Source organism: Vulpes lagopus, chromosome 2, assembly GCF_018345385.1.
Source record: "Vulpes lagopus strain Blue_001 chromosome 2, ASM1834538v1, whole genome shotgun sequence".
Lineage (NCBI taxonomy): Eukaryota > Metazoa > Chordata > Mammalia > Carnivora > Canidae > Vulpes > Vulpes lagopus.
In genome coordinates, this window is record NC_054825.1 from 19,380,675 (window position 1) to 19,404,718 (window position 24,044).

General features: G+C 42.8%; 1 pseudogene; it reads left to right on the forward strand.

The window, feature by feature from the left end:
- Nucleotides 1–18,360: 18,360 nt before the first annotated feature.
- Nucleotides 18,361–18,514, forward strand: LOC121486032 (annotated as a pseudogene).
- The last annotated feature ends 5,530 nt before the right edge of the window (nucleotides 18,515–24,044 follow it).

Genomic DNA, 24,044 nt, shown 5'->3' on the forward strand with positions numbered 1-24,044 from the left:
TAATCAGAGCTTGTCTGGAATAGCTGATTTTAATTATGAAACATTTTGACTCATTTTCTTTAAAAAATATGGATACATAGAAATCTTTTGCCAATAACTCCTGGTCATGTCCTTAACTGTCACTTGATGTATCCAAAATGAAACAATCGTTTTTTTGACTCCTCTCTTGGCGAAAGTGTACTTACCTGCCCTCATCACAAGCCCACTTTTAACTTGATGTGTTTAATGAGTGCGATACTGGAAACTAAACATGTCACTGTTGTGAAAATTGTAAATTAAAAGTCAATAAAGTTGATTAAAAGGTCGAGTCTCTTCTAAGGAGTGTCATGCACTCACAACATCTAATACTTCTATTCCACCTCTCAAATCACCCCCTATGGTTGCTGAAAGCACTTTGGAAGTTTTTTCACCCAGTGTTTTAATTTTAGTTTATGTAATTAATAAATACACATCGTCAAAAATGATATTAAGCGACAAATAATCTCCCTCCCAGCCCCCGATCCTCATCCCTTGGCCTCCCTTTCCAGAGGCCAACATGATGACTGGTTAACTGTGTATCCTCTTGAAAAGTTACTAAGCAATCAAAGGTATTTTATTTACTGTCTTTAGAATATGTATTTATATATTGCCTAAAAGAAATACACCATTCCATGTTTCTTGAGTCTATTCGTTCAAGTAATTCAAGAGTAGGTGTCAGGGATTCGAGGACAAATAAAGCAGCTGCGACTTTCAAAGAGCTCATAGTAAAGCCAAGGGGAGCTTATGTGTAACCAGGACTGAACACAGAGTTTTTGGATTTGCAGCCCACATGCCCCTTGGTCCTGCCCATTTGGTCCTGACCTACCTGCCACTGCTGCCATCTTGTGGCAATGGCTGGTTTTCCAGGTGTATTTACAGGGCTTGTCTCTGGCCTCTAAGGCAGGGCTGGTTTTCCAGGTGTATTTACAGGGCTTGTCTCTGGCTTCTAAGGCAGGGCTCAGCTCACCTTCCCAGTGCAAAGGGAAATTTTTCTCCTCAAAGTCCCTAACAGGACCCAGGAGCTCCACTTCCACAGCTGGTGACCTCTAACCAGTAAGCGGTGGAATAAGCCTCGTGAAAAATTTCCTTCCAAATTGCTTGGAATTCCCACCATAGCATGCTTGGGTTGAAAGGGACCTGAGTGAATGACCCACCTCCATTCCAGACTTCACCTCCTACACATCCTTCCCCCATTATGGGGTCTTCCGGCCTCTGTAGGTGTGGGAACACACCAGTGAACAAACACTCCATCCCTGGGGCAGCCCACTCAGTGGTCACCCAACACAAAGCGTTGGAAAGATCTTTCCTAGATTAGCTGACATATGTGGCCCACGGACATCGGCCCACTGTTCCCACAGCAGGATTATCCAGCACACAGACCCAATATAGCTTATGGAATCAGCAAAGTGGAGGCCACTGAAAAGATTATTTATTTTTTCAAAGAAATTGATAATTGATAAAATAAAAAAGGAGAGAGAAAAAGTTCTAAAATGGCCATCAATGGAAAAATCAGAACTTTACTGAACTTCCTTATATTTGTTTTTAGGATTTACATTGTTTATTTTGTATTACTTATGAGGATGGGAGTGGGCAGGAAATATCATAATCTTTAGAGGTTTAAGGCTTCTAAAGATCTTAAACAGGCCCCATGGTCCTAGATTCCACATTTACCCAAAGGAAGTCACCTCCTCTGATAGCCTTTCAAATATTTGAGGACTTCCTCCACTCTTACACTCAACTTTGCTGCAGTTTGTCAGCCTCCAGGAGGCCCTTTCTGAGCAATTGAGAGAGAACTGGGGATTCCCCCAAGACATACAACCCCATCTGTATTTGTCTAACTCGGTGTCCTGACCCACGTACAAGGAGACAACTATACCCCTGAGAGGGTGCCCACACAGCGCCCACAGAGTCAGTGACTACTCCTTTACTTCATGGCTGAAGCTTGAACATCCTCCCACTTGTCCCCATCAGCCTTACATCACCAGTCTGGAGGGAGGGGATCATCTCTTCGCCTCCTTACACATCCCCAGGAAAACCAGGCTCTCCCATTAGCCATAGCAGGACTGTGGAATGGGGCTGAAGTTGAGAGTTGGTGCCCTCAGCCTGGTAGGATGAGGGTATAGGAAGGGGTGACTAAGCCTCTCTAGCAGCCTGGGGGGTCATAAGTATGATGGCTCTTATTACTAAACAGGGCATGGCAGAGAGAAGTCTCTGGAGAACAGGGGACCCTGAATGGAACAGGAAGTGGTCACTGTGATTCAACCACAGAGCTTTTCCCTGAATGTCATCTGTTAAGAGTGACACAGCTTTTGGGGAAAGTCACTAGGCTGAGGTGGGGGTAGGGGTGGGTGGAAAGACGTCCAAGTTATGGGCTGGTGCTACCACAGAAACTGGGTAGCAAAATCAGGAAGGAGAGCAGCCTCCTGCAGCATTGGTATCTCCAGGGAGCCACTGCCAGCATGGATCCCAACCCGGCAGGAAAATGCCTCTCTGTAGAGGGGGACAGCCCCCAGGATCTCTCTACCTTCCTGGGGTCAGAGACCCTACTTACCAGAGCTGCCATCTGGATGGGTTACTTTACTCCTCTGAGCCTCTATTTCCTTATCAATATAATGGGAATAATAATGGAGCCTATTACCAGGGCTGTTGTGAAAAATCAAATGAGATGTTATATGATTATCACTGAGAAGAGAGATTGACATAAGGTAGGTGGTAAGAAACAATAGCTGTTATTATTTTGTGTTTATTATAACCAGGGATTCCCAGAGGTGAAAGCTTAGCCTGAATAATACATTTTATTTTTTCTCTTGCTGCATTTTATTTTTTAAATTTAAATTCAATTAATTAACATACAGTGTGTTATTGGTTTCAGAGGTAGATGTTAGTGATTCTTCAGTCTTATATCATACCCAGTGCTCATTACATCATGTGCCCTCCTTAATGCCCATCACCCAGTTACCTCAACCCCTCACCCCTCTCCCCTCCAGACACCCTCAGTTTGTTTCCTATGACTAAGAGTCTCTGATTTCATCTTGTTTTATTTTTCCCTCCCTTCCCCCATGATCCTCTTTTTTGTTTCTTAAATTCCACATATGAATGAGATCATTATGATAATTCTTTCTCTGATTGACTTATTTCGTTTAGCATAATATCCTCCAGTTCCATCCATGTCATTGCAAATGGCAAGATTTCATTTTCATTTTTTGGATGGCTGAGTAGTATTTCATTATATATATATATATATATATATATATATATATATCTCACATCTTCTTTATCCATTCATCTGTTGATGGACATCTGGGCTTTTTCCATAGTTTGGCTATTGTGGACATTGCTGCCATAAACGTTGGGGTGCAGGTGCCCCTTTGGATCACTACATTTGTACCTTTGGGGTAAATACCTAGTAGTGTATTGCTGGGTGGTAGGGTAGCTCTATTTTCAACTTTTTTTATTTTTTTATTTTTTTTATTTTCAACTTTTTGAGGAACTTCTATATTGTTTTCCAGAGTGGCTATACCAGCTTGCTGAATAATCCATTTTAAATAAAATAAATCTGAAGTGTCAAGAGAGGCAGTGATGTCTCCACTGTCTCAAATAGCTAACCAGAGGCACAGCTATGCATAGAGCCAAGATCTACTGCTTATCAGCCCCTTTGTCTCTCTTTCCCTTTCCCCACCCCTCCTTCTTCATCACACCATTCACTTTATCAACCATTTTATGTATATCAGTTAACTCCCATAAAAGTTCAGCAAAATTGTCCCATCTTTCAAATACTGTGTCATTCAGAATGCTTCTATCCATCTTCTCATCAATTTCTTTAGAACTCTGCCCTCACCACCCTCCCCTTTCAGGGAGTTCTAGATTAAATCTCCCCCAGAATTCTAATTCCTCTTAGACACTGTGTCCTCTCAGCGATTAGTGGACAGCTTGATATAGCAAGTACTTCTGCAACCATCAAAGATCAACACAAACATATGGGAGAGGAGGACAATATAGGTCAAACATGGGTCTTTCAGGAGTGCCTGGCTGGCTCAGTTGGTAGAGCATGCAACTCTTAATCTCAGGGTGGTGAGCTCAAACCCCACGTTAGGTATAGAGCCTACTTAAAATAAAAATAGAATAAAATATTTTTTTAAATGGATCTCTCAAATCATAAATCGTAATTTTAAAAAATTATTAAAAATACCTTTTTAATAAACATAAAGTAGTAATAACCGCCACCTGTTTTTTCGAGTGTTTATTTTATGCCAAGTTTTCTTCTGGGTGACTTACAAGGAATATTTGTATTTTAGTTTATTTTTATTTTTTAATTTTTTTTTTAATTTTTTATTTATTTATTTATGATAGTCACACAGAGAGAGTGAGAGAGGCAGAGACACAGGCAGAGGGAGAAGCAGGCTCCATGCACCGGGAGCCCGACGTGGGATTCGATCCCGGGTCTCCAGGATCGCGCCCTGGGCCAAAGGCAGGCGCTAAACCGCTGCGCCACCCAGGGATCCCTATTTTTTAATTTTTAAAAAAGATTTTATTTATTTATTTGAGAGAGAGCGACAGAGCATGAGCATGAGCACTATTCTCAGCATGTGAGGAGAATTCCTCAACAGCTTCCATTATTCCAGGGTTTTCCCTGGCTGATGGCAGCTTACGCAAGCAGTAGCAGCTTGTGGGCAGTTTCTACTCTCAGGAGATGTGCAGTCTCAAATAAAGCCACAGAACACCAGGATGGGGGGCCAGGTACATCTGAAGACAACTAGTCAAACATATTCATTGTGTTGGTTTTTTTTTTTTCATTGTGGTTTTAAACACATTTCTGAGAGGATACCTACCCTTTCTGGTTTGGGTCTGATCCCCTCAGTTTCAGTGTGAGACTGAAGGTAGTTGGCCAGGTCTGCAGTGTCAAGTCTAAAATCCTAAGGGGACATTCTCAGTCTGGGGGAAGAATTGCCCCCTCCTCTCTAATCTCTGAGACCTGGTCACTCATCTCTCCTTCCTCTGGCTCCTGACCCTGTCTCTCTTACACCAGCAAGCTTTGTTGCAATTTCCCCCAATAAACCTAGGCATGTCATACATCTGGACTTCACATTTTCTCCCCTGCCTTGAACACTTCTCCTGTACCCTCTACTTGCTGTCTGAGGACATTCCTAGGGAATTAAATACATATTCCATTTGGGTCTGTCTCCCTAGACAAACTGTGACTGGAATTTAGTCTTATTTATGAAAATAGGCTGCAGGCCTACAGGCTGTAGTTTGCTGATTTGATTTTTTTTTTAATTTTGCATTAAAATATTATTTATCTTGGTCACTGAGTTTTTCAGCATCCCCTTTCCTTAGGTTTTTGTACTCAAAGCAAGTGCCCCACTCTCCTCACACTATTCCCTGCCCTGTTTGTTTGCAACCCTAAAGCCCCAGCATACTACTTGATAAATGAATGAATGAATGAATGAATGAAGTGGAAAGGACACCAGATTGGAAATTGAGAGCTCTGAGGTCCAGGCTCTGCCACTAATTATGTGATCTAGGCATGTTCTTTAACTCTGCAGACCTCAGCTCTCTCGTCTGTAAAATGCACAGACTGTATTAGATGATCTTGCAGGGTTTTTTTCTGCAAACACTCAAGAAACATTCATAGGTAAAATTATGGATCAAACATAAAAAGGCAGACAGCTCCTTGCCCTGGAGGTACTCACACTTGAATGAATTTAGTAAATCTCTGAGTTGTACATTTTTCCTCTGGATAATGGTATGCTGCTTGCCTCAGGCTGCTGTGAGGCTCAAATGAGAAAAGGTGAGCATCCTGCATTGTATTACTCCACAGCCTCTCAAACCTTGAACCCCAGGACTTGCTTTCACACTTTTCTGTAAACCAGTAGGCAAAAGTACTAACATCACACGCTTGTCCTGCATTGTGGGGAGTGGCTGAGTGCCATGATTTCAACCCCACCAGGCCACTTATTGGCCTTGTGTCTTTGGGCAAGTTACCAAACCTTGCAGAGCTGCCATTTCCTCACCTGATGAGTGGGAATGACCTTTGAGGAGTCTCCTATCTCACAGCCTTGCCATGAAAGTGAGTGGAGACTGGCACTGCTGGGGCATTGAAAATTGACAAATGCCAGAGCTGGGAAGCCACACGGGGACCCCTCCTGCCACGAGTAAGTTTTATGTCCTCCTTCCCTCCCTCCCTTGCACCTGCTCTCAGAAAAGCGAACAGAAACTGCTTCTTGCTAACATGGGAAGTGATCCCTGCCAGGGGAAACCTTATAGCAAAGGAAGTGAAGTGGCATTTCAGGTGCTGCGGGTCGGAGGCGGAGGATTTGGGGTTGGCAGAACTTTCCTGACTCATTGATCGCACATCCAATAAACAAGGCCCCGCACGGTGTTTCCGAAAAGCTCGGGCCACTCTCCTCATTGGGTCATTCCTTACAAGAATCTTGGGGTAGAGCAATTCACTTCTCCTCGGGCCTCACGATCCTCCGGCATGAAATCAAGGAGTTGGACAAGCTGCCCTCTGAGCCTCCTGCGCCTTTAAGATTTTCATGGGGCTTTGGAAGGGAAGGAGGGGAAACACTGAGTATTTCATTTCCCTTTGCCCTTCCTCCATAACCTTTCTGGGCCCTGGGCAGGCCCAGGATGGATCCAGGAGCACGTGGGTGTCCAGGCCCAGGAGACTGGGGAGGTAAAGGTAAGCGCGCTGGTCCCTCCGGGTTGGGGAGCCCGGGGAGGCTGGGGCACACCCCCTGCCAGCCCCACCCTCGGAGCCGCCCTGGCTGGGCGCAGGTGCCTATTGCACAACTCCTGTCCAGGGAATGCAGCCCGGGCAGTTCCCACGGGGCTCTCAGCTCAGGGTGGGACCCCCCCCCTCCTTGGCAGGTGATCAGAATCACATCTCTGCAAAATATTAATTATTGTTGCTTCCAAAGCCCCACCACTGGCGGTGCCAGGGCCCTGCCCAGGAAATACAAATAATCAACATCATTGGCATTTTAGTCACCCCCGGTGGGGGAGCCAGGCCACGTGACACACACACCCCCAGCTATTTTTTTGAGCCAGATCCACTTCCTGGAACCCAGCTTGAAACCCACAAGTGCCAGGAGGCTGGTGGGGGCCGGGGTGGGTGGGAGTGAGTATGGGAGCAGTGGGGAAGATGAAACTCTAGGGGATGAGAGAAGAAGAAAAACTTAACAAGATTCTCATTTTTGAGAAGAGGTTGAGAGATGTAAGAAAATTGCCCCAAGTCCCAAGCTGGGGCATTTTCAATGACACTAAAGGCAGGTGATTTCATAGGCAGGATTAACCACGCTGGTCTAATCAGGGGTTAAACATATTGGGAACGTGAGAAAGCAGTGGGCAGGCCAGCGGTGGCAAGGTGGCAGTGCGACTGTGGGACTCATACTCTTGGTGGCAGTGAAAATGTCCCCTCAAAACACAGTGAGGTGGTGTGCATCCAGAAGGGTCATGCCCCCCCATGACCTGCACCAGAATTGTGGGAATTTTAAGAGACAGACTCTTAAAAGTTTCTTGAAACAGAGTGTTTCATTGGTGTCAGTTAAGCATCAGTTATTATTCCAAAGAAACATTCCAGAATCAGAAACAGTTTTTGAAAAAACATTCATAATTTATAAATGCATACCACTCCGTGTCCTTTCCTGCTTCCTCAAATGATGGAAGTAACACTTGGGGAATAATTCTATGCACTCCACAGGATATTTTGCTGTTCTTAAGAATAATGATTATGAAAAGTGCTTATTTTTTTTTAAGATTTTATTTATTTATTTATTTATTTATTCATGAGACACACACAGAGAGAGGCAGAGACATAGGCAGAGGGAGAAGCAGGCTCCCTGAGGGGAGCCTGATGTGGGACTCAATCCCAGGACCCCGGGATCATAACCTGAGTCAAAGTCAGACACTCAAACTCTGAGCCACCCAGATGTCCCCCAAAGTGTTCAATAGCATAAGGAAATACATATGCTATAAGGTAGGAGGCACAACTGTACACACAGGACAATCATAGCTGTTTGAAAGGAGAGAAAGAACACAAACCAATACATACAAAACAGACTAGCAGGAAACACCAAGATGTTGACAGCGGGTTTTCTGTGGGTGGAAGGTGATTTCTTTTCCTTCTTTCAACTTTCTAGTATTTTTCAACTTTACTGTTTATGGCGTATATTACTTTATAGTAGAAACTAGCTATACTTTAAAAGAGAGAAAGTGGATGATAATAGTAATATAACAATAATTATAACAACAACGGTAAACCAGCATTTACTGAGCATGTACTGGGGGTCAGGCAGAGTGCTAAGCATTTTACTTGCTTTTAAAAAAATCCTCATAGCACTACTGTGAGGTGGACATAATTAATGTCTCTTATTTTACAAAAGCTCTGAGATATTAGGGCATGCCCTGGACATTGAGTTTTTGGTTGTTCTGGATCCAAAGTCCCCTGGCTAGCATGAAAGCCTTGCCCTTGTGTGCAGGCTTGAAGGAAGGAGACATCCCCCCCTGCCCCCTCCTATCCCTGAGGTCCAAGAGCAAATCTTCCCACCTCAAGCTGACGATGGATATGGGGACCTGACCAGGATGCTCCTGCTTAAGGCCTGGACCTTGGACCCTTGAGTGCTGAAGGGTTAGAACTCTGCTGTGATATCTGGCTGCAGTGACATCAAGATCCTAATCAGACACTTCCTGGCCAAGGAATGATTTTGTGCCTTCTGCTGCTCTAAGCCTTGAGAGCTGCCTTCACCTCTGCTCCTTTCCTGAGACTAGTGCCTCTTGAACCCCTGCCAATTCCATTGCATTTGATTCTCTTCTTTGTTTAAAACATCAGGGTCTCTTTTTATGGCTTCTTATTCAAGAGCTCTGACTAATATTAGTGATTCTCCAGCAGGTCTAGAGCAAATGGTGGAAGCAGGACTCTAATCCAGATCTATCCATCTATAGCCCAAGCATTTAACTAATCCTCTTGTACTACCCACTCTTCCCCTCTGAGGATGATAAATATTTCTTGAATTTCTAGAAAACAAACCAGAAACGTCATTTTGAAATTTTTCTCAAAAAAGAGGGGCCTGCCACCTACCCTCCTGCCACTGGGGCCTGGCAGGCCAGTCCTGAAGGGCACTAAGCTCAAGGCAAAAGCCAGGTCAGGGAGGAGACAAGTCATGTCTCCAGTGACTGCCCTGCAAAAGGATCTGGGGAGGAGAGGAAGCAGAGGCGGGTCAGGCCTCATAGTGCCAGGGAACTGACTCAGCATAGGGTCTCCTCCTCCAGAAACCTTCTTTGACCTTCGGCGTCTGGGAGAAGAACCCCAGGTTTGTTCCCCCCATGGCACCCCCACCAAGTTATGATAGTTTGTTTACATATCTACCCCCATGCAACTGTAAAGCACTGGACCTTTCCCCCAAAATCTCTTCTCTATCCACATCAACGGTATTGGGATGAATGAGGGAATGAATGAATGAAGGGCTCTTCCCATCCCCATGCCCAGCAGTGGGAAGCCTTATTAAACCCTGGAATTGGGATTCCCTGGATGGCTCAGCGGTTTGGCACCTGCCTTCAGCCCAGGGCATGATCCTGGAGACCCGGGATCCAGTCCCACTTCGGGCTCCCTGCATGGAGCCTGCTTCTCCCTCTGCCTGTGTTTCTGCCCCCCCCCCCATGTCTCTCATGAATAAATAAATAAAATATTTTTTAAAAACCCTGAAATTTTTCCAAGGCATCTTGGTAAAGCAGAACCACCATGGGCTTTGGCATTGACAAATCTTGCTTCAAGCCATGGCTCCCTTACCTATAAACACATTCTTCCTTGACGGACCTGGTCCTGTAATTCTTCATCTGCAGCAGGGGGATAGTACCTAAACTCTCACCCCAAGTGAGTGGGAAAACAAAAAAGTGGTTGGCACACAGCAGAAGCCTTAGTCTATCCTAGCTCACTTCCTCCTTCCAATATCAATTTTGATTTGCTTCCCTCTTCCTGCCCTTCACCTGAGTAAATATCCAACAGTAGGGAAAAGGCTAAATAAACTGTGGCAAACCAGTAAGAGAAAATGTTAAGCAGTCAATAAAAATGCTGTTTAACTAATACTTTTTAACGGAATAGAAGATGCTCATATACTCATTTGAAATGAAGAAAAGGCCAAATTATTTATACAGTATGACCTCAGCCATGTGAAATGAGTATGTATATACATGCTTGTACATGCAATAGGCAATTTCTGGAAGGATAGGTAAGAACTTCTCTAGAGAGGTTTCTTCTGGGTGGGAATAGAAAGTTGGGTTGGACTGACTTTTTCTCTTTATAACCTTCTGTCCCATTTTATACATATACAAATAGAGAATATATAATCTTATAATATAAATAAAAAATTTGCCATGATTATGTATTAATCTACCCCCCAAGATGCAGAAAACTTAGAGAGGAAATATTATAGGATTTCAAAAGTGGTTATTTGGGGAGTGGTGGAATTATGGAATTAATAAAATATTTTCTCCTTGATATTTTTCTATATTTCCCAAGTGTTCTGTGATGAGCTTATAGCTCTTCTATAATCAGAATTAAGGCAAACATCATTTCAATAGCTTCTCTGGAATAGGAAGGAGGGGGAGGAGGAGCAGGTGACTGTGTCCAAAGGGCCAAGGGAGCCTGAGGTGGAACTGGGCAGAGGCAGTTGTATTTTTGGAGACCTGTGGTTCCTGCTGAGTCAAGTAGCTAGTTGTTTGGCCCCAGCCTGCCAGTGGAAGCAGGAAATGCTCCCACTCCTGCCCTGGCTCACTCTTAGTCATCCTCTGGGAAAGCAGGGTAGAGGAGGTTGCAGGAGGGTAGTTGGGAGTCTCCATCTGCCCCTAAAGCCTCCTAGGCAGAGAAGTCCTGAAAAGGAATCTAAGACCTGGCATCTTATCCACCTGGCATTGTCACCTTGGGGTGGGCAGCAGCTGGGAGTGAGTAGCAAGGTTTGGGGGAGGGGTGCTGGGGAACTGCCTTTCTGGCCTTTGGCAGGCAGCGCTGCATCCCCCTGTGGAGCTGCTGTGAAAATTAATTAGCATTTGTCCAGGGCTTTGAGATTCCCCAGATGAAAGACGCAGCAGAGGAGTGTCATGATGAACACATATTTACGGTATGGACTTTCATCCCAAACACTCATCATGACAATCACGTGCTCCCCTCCTAATCTTCCCCTGCCCTGACATCCTGGCTTCAGAACACCAGACGTTAAACATCAATATCAAATACTGCTGAAGGGGAGGAGGGACGGGCAGGGGACCACTGATGCCCCACTGTCCTGTATTTCAGACAGGTAAACTGAGGTGCCCCATCCCCCTCCTCCACAGGCTGAAAGGAGGAGATTATGACAAGATTGAGAAAAGGGAGGTAAGAAGACTTGGAGAGAGGGGTTGTGGGTTACTCTATCCCAGAACCCAGAACTCTGCCCCCCTTGTGGCCTGGTGCTGAGGGATGGAAGGAATCATAGAACTCTCTGGCTCAGGGCATGCTGTGCCAGGTAGGTTCATCCCCTGATGTGCAAGGTAGACAGACTGCACTCCGACCTCTAATTCCTTCAGCAAACTGCACGATTCTCTGTTGATTGCTCCCTAACACTTGACCACGGTGAATTCTGTCATCTGGCTCTGGGAATTTAGGTGGAAAACTCTTTGGTTTTCTGGATTCTTCCTATTCTTTCCTCCCAATTTTGTGCAAGATAATTGATTCCCAAAGCTGCTTAATTTGTTTCTGGGCAGGTGTACAGAGCAAATCCAATGGAGAAAGAACCAGGAAGGGGCCAGGCCCTCCCTCAAAGAGACTGCATTCTTATTGGAGAGTTGGACTTTCCCTTGCTTACGAGACATTTAAACAACATACGGGGTCAGACAGATGAAGAGAAGGCCTGAACCTCCAGAGGAGTAGGACAGTTGTGGACTAGAGAACTCGGGAGACTTTCCTAGGACCCACAAGTAGGGAAATGCAAAGGGACATGGCCTCAGTGGAGACAGTGAGGAGGCCAATGAGGCCAGAATGGAAGGTGCAGAATGGACAGGCAGTTGGGCGGGCTGGGTGAGATTGTGAAGGGCCCTTGAACGCCAAGCTAAGGAACTGGGATTTTTGTCCAGAGGGTAATGAAAAGCCCCTGATGTTTCTAAGCCAGAGAATGAGATGATGCAGTTTGAGAAGAGATTAAAATGTTTTCATCAGGAGGTGAATTTTCACATCTCTGAGTCAGCTGCCCTACCATGAAATTCACCATTTTCATGTTCAGTCCAGCCACTGAATTCTATTTCAGCTAATGACACACGTAAGCACAAATGTCACCTCCCCCGGTTGCTCTCTGACACACTACCTGGTGTTATTTTCTTCATAGTACTTATCACCTTTGGAAATAATCTTGTTTAGACACTTGTTTACTTCCGTTTTCTCTTGTTGTCCTTAGAATGTAAGCAAAATGGAGTAGGTGGGGTACTGTTTCCTATTTTGTTTGCTGTTTCATCTCTAGCACCTAGGACAGCACTGGGCTGGTGGCAGATGCTCAATGTGTATTTGTGGAATGAATAAGTGGATTGATAAATGGTACTCCCATTTTCTCAGCCATCTTGGCCCCAAACCCCATGGTGATTCCTGACTCATCCTTCTTCCTCCTCTGCAGAATTCGCTTGTTCTTTCCCATGTCTGTGGATGGTGTCTCTCCATCTTTTCCTCTCCTCATCCACCACCTTTGCACTTTATGCCTCTATCCGCTCAAACAATTCTAGACTCCTTAAAGGCAGAAGCTCTTCATTATCATTTCCCCAGGGGACTCAGTACAGGACCTGGGCAGTAATTCCCACTGATCGGTCTTTAAAGTTTTCCAAGTGCTTTTTACATGATCCTGCTATACCTAGGACTGGAACTTCAATTCTCATTTCTCAACTGCACTTATTCCATTATTATTCAGATTTATGCATAATCGTTGAATGAATGATTGAATGAATGAACTCTGGAAGTGCTCAAGATCAATTGTAGAGGGAGAAACTAGAAGCAGGAAGGCCTTTTGAGGGTAAAAAGTTGGTCCATATGGAGAAAAGGAGAATGAGTGAAGGAGGTGTGGTGAAGGGACAGCCAAAAGCTGGGGCTAGAGAAGGTTGGCTCCTCTATTACTCTATCCTATGTATTAAATGCCCTCTCCCCCTTGTCTTGTTACTTAAGATGGAAAGACATGGAGCCAGAAGAAGACACTAGAGATGAAGCTAAAGGGACAGAGAGATTCTGAGTCCAAAGAAGACATTATTTATTGGTTTGTGAGCTATTGTGATGATAAGCAATAAGTGTTAAATATATAAGCAATTCCACTGGACAGAAATTGCAGAGGACAGTGGTGCCTGGCAGGCTCACTTGGTGGAGCATGTGACTCTTGATCTCAGAGTGAGTTCTAGCCCTACATTGGGTGTACAGATTACTTAAAAATAAGAAAAATAGGAGCACCTGGGTGGCTCAGTGGTTGAGCGTCTGCCTTCAGCTGGGGTTGTGATCCCAGGGTCCTGGGATACAGCCCTGCATTAGGCTCTCCACAGGGAGCCTACTTCTCCTTCTGCCTATATCTCTGCCTTTGTCTGTGTGTCTCTCATGAATAAATAAATACAATCTTAAAAATAAATAAAAAATAACTAAAAAGTAATTTAAAAAAATTTTAAAGAGAAATTGCAAAGGACAAAATGTATAAAGAAAAAAGAAGATGAAAATCACCAGTTTTTCCACCATCCAGAAAAAGTCATTCTAACATTTGATGTACATCCTTTTAGACTACATAAATTTAAACATCAATATAAATATAAGTATATATACACTTATATTTACATAATTGTATTATATATGTTTATATATTTTGTTGTATATATTGTGTATACAGTAGATGTATTTTATATATGTAACTAGACACTCACATTTGTTTTTTTAATAAAATGGAATACATACAGTTTTGTAACCTGCTTTTTGTTCACTTAATAATACATAGTGAACACAAAAGAAATTTTATAAGCCCAAAGGGCAGTTTGAAAAGATAACCTCTGGGATAAACAGGAAGCCAGAGAAGATATATGAGCATAAAGTGAGTGGCTAGGTTCTGTGGTTTTGATAAATATTATTAAAGCAAATAAATCTTAGATGTCCTGCCAGGTTAGGTAATTATTAGCTCTCTATCAGCAAGGTCACTAATTCATAGACTCACAGGATGTTGGTCTTAAAGAAGCCTTTGAGATGATCTAATTCCATCCCCTTGACTTAGGTATTGAGAAACTACAAACCCAGAGACATTAACTAATGTGCCTAAAGAGGCATGACCAGTGAACCATGGAGCTGGAATGAGAACAGAGCCCTGACTCCCATTCCAGTGCTCTTACCACTAACCCCCATTGATCAACAGTGGTGCTCTTCAGCCACAGGCCCTGATGTGTTGAAAGGAACAGGGAGAGATGAGGCCCCAAACCCAGTGATTCTCCAGATCTATGATATCATTAGAACTGTGTGTTAGGAGGGTGGCAAAATGTCCTCAAGCAGGTCACTGGGGAGTCATAGAATGTAGTACTTGAGAGTGCTTGGTTCTGATGTCAGACCAAGACACCAAACAAACCTTGGTTCCTTTATTGATCTTGCTGCGTGACTTTAGGCATTTTATTTAAACTTTCTTGCCTCCATTTTCTCATCTCTAAAAAGGGAATAGTGGCAGTATCTACATCAGATTGCAGTGAGATTGCAGAGATAATGCACACCAAGAGCTCAGCCAGGTGTTTGTCATATAGAAAGAGTCCAACAAATGTGAGCCATCATGATTATTAATGTTCTGGCATAGGAGGTCAACACCCTCGTAAATTTTAAAGAGCTTAATGGCACATCACACTTGTCCTTGACTGTGGCATCTGTAGGGAAAAGGGACATAGAAGCCCACCTACAGAGCTGCGTGAGCCCTGGCCACTATGAAGGCAGTCACCAAGAGACACTGTCATCCAAAGGAGGCTATGTGGCTTGGAGTGGAGCTGTAGGCAGCTGGGGACTCAAGGACTTTCTGGTATTCTCATTGAAGTCACCCCTGAGATATAACAGTGAGGCCATCCTCAAATGGGTGAGCCTATTATTATACAAATAAAGGATCCAAACAAACAAACAACAAAACAAAACAGAGGATCCATTTTTTCCTTTATTTTTCAATCTATTTAAAAGATAAGCAATTTTTTTTCAAGCAGAAAAAACGACAAGTTATTATGAGGTTTATCACTTACAAAGAATTCAATTCACTATGAGAGTACAAAGACTAGGGAGGAGGACATGTAAATGTATTATAAGTTCTTTCACTATATGCAAAACAATAGTACTATTTGAAGGCAGTGATGCATTAAAGGTGTGCATTTTAAGCCTTAGCACAACCATTAACAACAACAAAATGAGTATAACCAGTAAGCCAACAGCAGAGAAAATGTGAAACTATAGGAACTATTCAATTTGTCTAAAAGAAATCAGGAAAAGAGGAAAACAGGTATAGAGAACAGAGAGGGCAAGTAAAACACAAACAGAAAAATAATAGATTTAAGCTCAACATATTGCTAATTACATTAAAGGCAATTTATTTTATTTTTTTTTCATTAAAGGCAATTTAAAAGAGGTAGATTGGACAAGAAAAGCAAGACTCTACTACATGCTGTGTATAAGAAAACACCTCTACATATAAATACACAGATAGGTTAAAAGTAAAATAAACAGATGCGCCATGCAAACACTAACCCAAAGAAAGATAGAGTAGTGATATGATATTAATATCAGGCAATATAGACTACAGAACGAGGAATATGACCAGAGATAAAGATGGACATTTCACAATGATAAAGGGGAGAATTCATCAAGAGGACATGTCAGACCTAAACATTGCTACACCTAACAGAGCTTCCGAATACATGCAGCAAAGACAGATGGAACTGAGGGGCTGGCTCATCTAGCTGGCTCAGTCGGTGAAGCGTCTGAACTCGTGATCTTAGCTCAGGTCTTGATCTCAGAGTCAAGCCCTGCAATGGGCTTCATGCTGTGTGTGGAGCCAGGTAAACAAACAAATAAAACAAACGGAAGGGAGAACCGGGTAAATTCCAGGCACAGTTGAAGACTTCAACACTCTTCTCTCCGTAATTGATAAAAGAGTAGACAGACTCAAGGAGGATAGAGAGGACTTGGATAACATGATTAATCAACTTGGCCTGACCTTTCATAACACTCCACCCCAAAACAGCAGAATGCACATTTTTTCCCCCAAGGGCACATGAAATAGTCACCAAGTCAGACCATATTTAGGGTCATAAAATTACTCTCAATAAATTTAAGTGATCAAAAATAAGTAAATAAATAAATAAATAAATAAATAAATAAATTTAAGGGATCAAAATCATACAAAGTATGTTCCATGACCACCACAGAATTAAACTTGAAATCAAAAACAATGATACATGATAAATAGATAAAAAAGGAAATCGGAATATGTTTTGAACTGAATGAGAATGGAAACACAACCTATCAAAATTTGTAAGGTGTTTACAGGAAAATTCATGGCTCTAAATGCTTACATGAGAAAAGAAAGCATAAATCAACGACAGATTCTCACCTTAAGGAATTAGAAAAGATGGGGAGCCTGGGTGGCTGAGCGGTTTAGCGCTGCCTTCAGACAGGGCCTGATCCTGGAGACCCGGGATCAAGTCCCATGTCAGGCTCCCTGCATGGAGCTTGCTTCTCCTCTGCCTGTGTCTGTGCCTCTCTCTCTCTCTCTCTCTCTCTCTCTCTCTGTGTCTCTCATGAATAAATAAATAAAATATTTAAATAAAGAAAAAAGAAACTAGAAAAGCGAGATGCCTGGGTGGCTTGGTGGTTAAGCGTCTGCCTTTGGCTCAGGTCCCAGATTCCCGGGATCGAGTCCTGCATCAGGCTTCCCTCCGGGAGTTTGCTTCTCTCTTTGCCTGTGTCTCTGCCTCTTTCTGTGTCTCTCATGAATAAATAAATAAAATCTTTTTAAAAAAGAAAAGAAAAAGAAACTAGAAAAGGAAGAGCCAATTAAACCCAAAGTAAATGAGAGGAGGGAAAAATAAATATGTGTGGTCATCAATGAAGCAGAAAACAGACATGTACAGAAAAATCAATAAAACCAAAGAACCTAGTTCTTTGGAAAATATATATAACATTGATAAATTTATAACCAAATTGATCAGGAAAAAACAAGGAAGGACAAAAATTACTAGTATCGAGAATGGGAGGGAGAGGGAATACTACTCTAGATCCTAGGACCAATATGATCAAAAGGAAACATTGAAACTTTATGCTAAACAATTCAGCAACATTGATGAAAATGAACAAGTTGTTTGAAAGGTACAGACTAGCAAACCTCAGGTAAGAAGTAGGTGACTGGAATTAGCTCTATCTCTACTAAAAAAAAAACTGAATTTGTATAGCTAAAAAGCTTCACAAAAAGAAAACTTTAGGCCCCAGTGACTTCACTGGTAGATTAAGGAAGAAATAATACCGGTTCTATTCACTCTCTTACAGAAGTTGTTTATATCCCTCATAAACACAGGTACAGAAATCTATAATAGAATATTAGCAAGTAGAACCCAGCAATACTTAAGAAAGATAATATGTCATGGTAAAGTGGGGTTTATCCCAGAAACACAAGGTCTGATCAACACTCAAAAATTGATCCATGTATGGGCACCTTGGCTGGCTCGGTTGGCAGAGCCTGACTCTTGATCTCAGGGGTTGTGAGTTCAAGCCCCACAGTGGGTTTAGATATTACTTAAATAAATAAAATCTTAAAAAAAAATCAATCCTTGTAATGAAATTAAGAAAAGAACTCCATTTACAATGGCATAAAACATACTTAAGAATACATTTCATGACAGAAGTACAAGATGTATATACTGAAAACTACAAACTCTTGAAGTAAAGAAGGTTTAAGTAAATGGGAAGATGCCCCATGTTCATGGACCAGAAGACTTAACATCATGATGGTAGTACTCCCCAAACTGACCGACAGATTCGACACACACCTTAAGAAAACCCCAGCGATTTTTTGGCAGAAATTGACAAATTGCTGCTAAAATTCAAAAGATCCAGGATAGCCAAAACAATCTTGAAAAAGGAGAACAAAGAATTGAAAGACTCATACTTCCCAATTTCAAAAATTATTACAAAGCTAAAGTAATCAATATTGTCTGGTAAAGGGGTGCCTGGGTGACTCAGTGATTAAGTGTCTGCCTTTGGCTCAGGTCATGATCCCAGGGTCCTGGGATCGAGTCCCACATCAGCCTCCCCACAGGGTGTCTGCTTCTCTCTCTGCCTATTTCTCTGCCTCTATTGCTTCTCGGCCTTTTGGCTAAGATCAAGTGTACTATTTCTCTGCCTCTCTCTGTGTGTCTTTCATGAATAAATAAATAAATAAATTTTTAAAAAAGTTGTGCGGTACTGATATCAGGATAGAAATATAGATCAATGGAATATATAACTAACTTTTAAATCTCAATAAAACATAAAACTCATTTAAAGAAAATTTTCAGTAGATACTTTACTAAAGAAGACCTATGAATGGCCAGTTAGTATTTAAAGTAATTGTCAACATCATGAGTAATTATAGAAATAGAAACTAAAAAATCCAACGGGTTACCACTACACACTACCAGAATTGCTAAACTCAAAAAAACTAACAATACCAAGCATAAGCTAGAATATAGAGCAACAGGTACTTTCATTCATTAATGGCAGGAATGCAACTTACCATTTGACCAGAAATATGTCCACAAATGTCCATAGCAGCTTTATCCATAAAGCCAAAAGCTGGAAACAACCCAGCGAATGCAGAGGCACAAAGAAATTTTGGATATCAACAAAGTAACTCACATCTTGATAGTGGTGATATATGTGCATACATTTGTCAAAACTCATTTAGCTGTAAAATTTAAATGAATTTCATGCTATGTAAATTATACCTTAATAATGTAATGATATGGGCAGCCCCGGTGGCTCGGTGGTTTAGCGCCGCCTTTGGCCCAGGGTGTGATCCTGGAGAACTGGGATCAAGTCCCATGTCTTCTCCCTCTGCCTGTGTCTCTGCCTCTCTCTCTCTGTCTAATAAATAAATAAATAAATAAATACACAAATAAATAAAATCTTTAAAAATAATAATATAATGATATTAATAATATTATAATGATTTTTTAAAATAATAAACATCATTATTTAATCGTTCTGAAGCAAAGGCATAGGTACCAGGGGAACATTTAGTATGGAATCCTGAAATCTGAGAAGATTTCCCTGAAGAAGTGAAATCCTGAGTGAGGTACTAAGGAGATCCATAAACGAGCAAGTGGGAAAGGGAAAGAAGAAAGCAGAGGAAGGAATGTATGCAAAGGTCCTAAGGTTTGAATCCTCTCCACAGTAGCCTTTCCAATAGAAATCCACTCTGCTTGCCCAACCCTCACACCAGTGGGTAGTTCACTGCTGCAATTATTGTAATTAATAACATGACCACTGTTCATTGAAGACTTATTGTGTCTTTGACTTCATACCAGGCAATTATTCTTCGTCATGTTTAGTCTTCAAAATTGTACCCATGAGGTAGATTCAATTAGTATACCCTTTTATGGATAAGAACTTCAAGGCTGGTAGACATGAGGTAATTTGTTCATGTCCACACATCTAGCAAATGCCAGAGCCAGAATTCACACTCAGGCTTGTGAAACTCCAACCCCTGAGTTCCTAGCCACCACCCTATATACCTTCAGTCAGACAATTCACTGGCTCTCCTCTGCAGGCTGCACATCTCTACCTCTCTACTAGCTCTACTTCTTAAAATCTAGTTTCCAATCCCTTCATTGTCCATTATCTGTAAACACACCAGGTTGTCCACATCCTTCTTGAAATTCAGCTCCCAAACCTAACAACTCAGTAATAATGTTGGAAGAGAAGGCTGTGGCTGTCAAGTTAATGAACTATTGCAATAAGATCTCTTGAAACCCCGTTCGAAAGAATAAATAGATTCCATAACCGCATTTACGGGACATGGAAACACACAATTGAGATGCTTTTTAATTTCGTTTTCTGGAAAAATGTGGTACAGAGGAAAGAGTATGGCTTTGGGAGTACGATGCAAGTTAGGTACCTTGGCTCTGACATCTGTAAGCTCTAGCTATGTAGCCTTAGGCTGGGTATGTAACCTCTCAGTTTTCTTATCCATAAACAGAGCTAACAGTATCCATTCTACTGGGTTTTTGTGGCCATTAAGTGGGAGAACATATGCAAAATATCCCGCATCCAGCCTACCCATTGTAAGTGCTTTTTTAAAGATCTTTTAAAAGATTCTAAGTAGTTAGTTTCCCTGAATCTGGCAGCTATGCTTCCTTATTCTAAGTCTACTGCTCTTTGACTTGAAGGCTGGAAATAAACACTTTTCGTCTTCCTACCATAGAGATATATTTGAGGCTTCACTATCTGAGAGGTTGTTCCTCTCAAGCAGCACATTTTCTCCTGGCTGCTAGAGAAGCCCGGAATGAAAACTGTACAGATGCTTCAAGGGTCTATTTTAAGCTCCCACCTAGTGGCTTCTTGGTTTCTGCAAACTTTATAAGTTAATGGTGGTGGGTGTGTGGGTGTGAAGCAGTTTGATCTACTGCTATAAATAAATACTACCAGAATATTAAATTTAGGTACCATAATTCATCACCTTAGGGTGCTCACTGGCAGTAGGACAAGACGAGTAGGGTTGAATTTCATTGTGCCCAGGCTATATAGCCGTCTCCTGGGCCTTCTTATCTAATACTTAGTCGGCTGGCTTTGAGTCCTTTACATGGCATGTTAGTCTTTCTAGCTGAAACTGCCCTGTCTATAGCCCTACTCAGGGAGTCTGATCTAGGCAGGTCTCTGACTTTAGTGGAAACTGATTGGTCCCAAAATGGATGCCTGACCTATGGGCCGTGTGGTGACATGAACTCTGACCAACGGGGTAGCAGTCATTATACCCAGGAAATTGTTTCCTTGAGGATTGGGAGGGAACTGGTAAATGGCATGGGGTAAAGGAGCTTGTGTGTAGAGGATGGCACAGGGTTTGAGGGAGATGGAGAGCCCAGCTTCTGGTTCTGACAGTTTCTCATTCCCAGTTTTCTGTTTATTCATTCCTTTACTCAAGCGACGCTTAACTAAATACCCACTGTAAGTCAGGCTCATGGTAAGTCCTCTCTCTCACTCTTTCTCTCTCTCTTTTCAAAAAAGATTTATTTATTTATTTATTTATTTATTTATTTATTTATTCATTTATTTATTTAATTTTTGAGAGAAAGAGAGAGAGAGAGAGTGCTGGGAGAGAGGAGTGGAGGGAGAGGGGAAAGAGTCTCAAGCAGATGCCCTGCTGAACATGGAGCCTGATGGCAGCTCGATCTCACGACCCTGAGATCATGACCTGAACCAAAATCAAGAGTCTGGTGTTCAACCAACTGAGCCACCCAGGGACCCCCTGGGTCCCTCTTGAAATGTAATGTAATCTTTGTTTTCCTGGTGCTTCTAGTCTGGAGGAGAAATATATTAATAAAATGATCACAGACAAATGAATACTCTTTAAACTTTGGCAAAATATGAAAAAAAATATAGATAGGGAGCTATGAGAGATGAACAGAGACATCTGACCTGATCTGGGACTCTGGGAAGGCTTCCCTGCAGAGGGAAAGTCTGAGTTCAGACTTGAAGACCAGTGGGAGTTATTTAGTTAAAAGTTGAATTTAGGGGAGAAACATGTTTCAGGCAGAGGAGGGAGCATGGATAAAGGTCCTGAGGCAGGAAGGAATGTGGTGTGTGTAGTGGCTGTCAGAACGCCAGTGTGTGGAGAGCAAATAGACATTATTTTCCTTAATGTGGTCTGAGAAGACTGGGCAAATACAAGCCCAGTGGACAAAAGCATCGAGTATACATACATCTCAGGTAGGTGCTCGGAGGGGTATGAGATCAGTGACATAACTTCATCTTCACTCTACTGTTTACAGGCTGTGTGACCTACCTTGGGCAACTTACTCAATACCCTGATGCTGTTTGTACATCTGGAAATGAAGATAATAAAAAAATGTTAGTACAGTTGTGGTGAGGATTAAATCTGACAATGCCTCTGTGCCTGCCTAACTTGGTTTGTGGGGCATGGTAGGTGCTTACTACACACCTTTGGTTGGCCAAATGACTGAGAAAGGACTGGGCTCAATAAAAACACTTTTTTTAAAAAAGATTTTATTTATTTATTAATGAGAAGCACACAAACACACACACACACACACACACACAGAGAGAGAGAGAGAGAGAGGGAGGCAGAGACACAGGCAGAGGAAGAAGCAGGCTCCTTGCAGGGAGCTGGACCTGTGACTCCATCCTAGGTCTCCAGGATCACGCCCTGGGCCGAAGGTGGCGCTAAACCGCTGAGCCACCGGGGCTGCCCAATAAAAACACTTATTTTTTCGTATTCCAGTGAGGGTGGAAGTGGGGGTGGGGGCCAAGGCTAATACAGCATTCAAAACAAGTTAGGAAACAATACAAGAGAAACTACGGGATGCACCACACCAGAGCTCAGCTCTTCGCACAGGTGAACATGGCCACGTGTACAGGCTGCTATATGCAGGGAGCTTGCATGAAGTATGCTGGAGCCAGAGGGGAGAGGTTGAAGCTGGAGTCTAGGAGAAGGGAGTGGGGAAGGGGATTGTGTGGGGCCTCAAAGACCAGCTCCAGTCTGGGGCTGAAAGTCACTAATACTTATGAAGTCCTTAAGTGTAGGGCCACTTGGCTCTCATCCTGCCCTACTGAATCCCAGGTGCTGGCAGGTGCTCAGTGCTAAATGGATGGAGCAGTGCTGGTTATCTAAGCACAGATCACATCCCTCACATCGGGTGTGTAGACATCAGGAGGGGCTGTGTTGTGGCTTGGAGCAATCTGTCCATCTGTTCATGGGTTCTCCCTATCAGAGCTTACTGGCAACAGAATGCCAGGTTGAAGTGGAGGGCAGTCCCAGAAATTGAGAGACAAGGACCGAGGGCCCGAGCCATGGGCCTTGGAGTCTGTACAGGATTTATTCCAGAAAGAATAGACCTTGGCAGAGTTACTGAGAAGGCAAAGGAACCTAGTTGGGTGGATGAATCCTCCAGAATGAGATGGAGTAGCAGCACTGAACATAAACAGGCTTCTCTCCATATGTATTCATACACCACTTCATTCCATAAATGCATATGATATGTCTCAACTTTACTACCCAAGGGTTGATTTGTATTTTTTTTTTTTTTTGTAAGTCACTGTGGAAATAGAAGTAAAAGAAAGTTGGGAAGTTTTAACGGAGACAAATGCCATAACGTCATTGCAGACAATCGTATAATTGTCACAAGGAAGGTGAAAACTTTCATTCTGGGCTGCCTAGTAGGCTGAGCAAGGAAGGAAACAGGGCAGGCATGAGCTTTATGGTGTTCAGAAGATAAACCACCAGCAATCCAGAGATTGCTTAGGGTTTTGAGGCCTGGACAGTATTTTTCCAGGTCCTCGCACAAAGGAGACCAGCAGGTACACAGGGCTTCTGCTAGCACGCTGGCATGGGGCTGCTCGTACATTTCCTGCCCCATCAGGCCCAGCTCAGGAACAAGGATGGACCTCAAGGTGCTCACCACAGACCCAACTGGGAAACAATTGGGGGAGAGCTACTATCTCTATTCTCCCAGAACTGTTGCTAGAGACTAACAAAAGTGTTTCGTCAAAATCTGGGGATGAAGGAGCCAGACAGCACCAGCTTCAATTCCCCACCTGGCACTGGAAGCCAGTGTGAAGTTGGTCTTGACACAGATGGAGGTGTAATTAATGAGATTATTAAGGGAGTGAGAGTCAAAAGCCATCCCCAGCTGTGGGGCTTCACTTGGCTTACCCTTCAGTGACTCACGGGCTTATGAGCAATCCTCATACGCCTGATTTAGAGGACTTACTCACCCTTCAGAGAAAGACTTTAATGCAATAAAGCAAATGTCAGCAAGTGGGA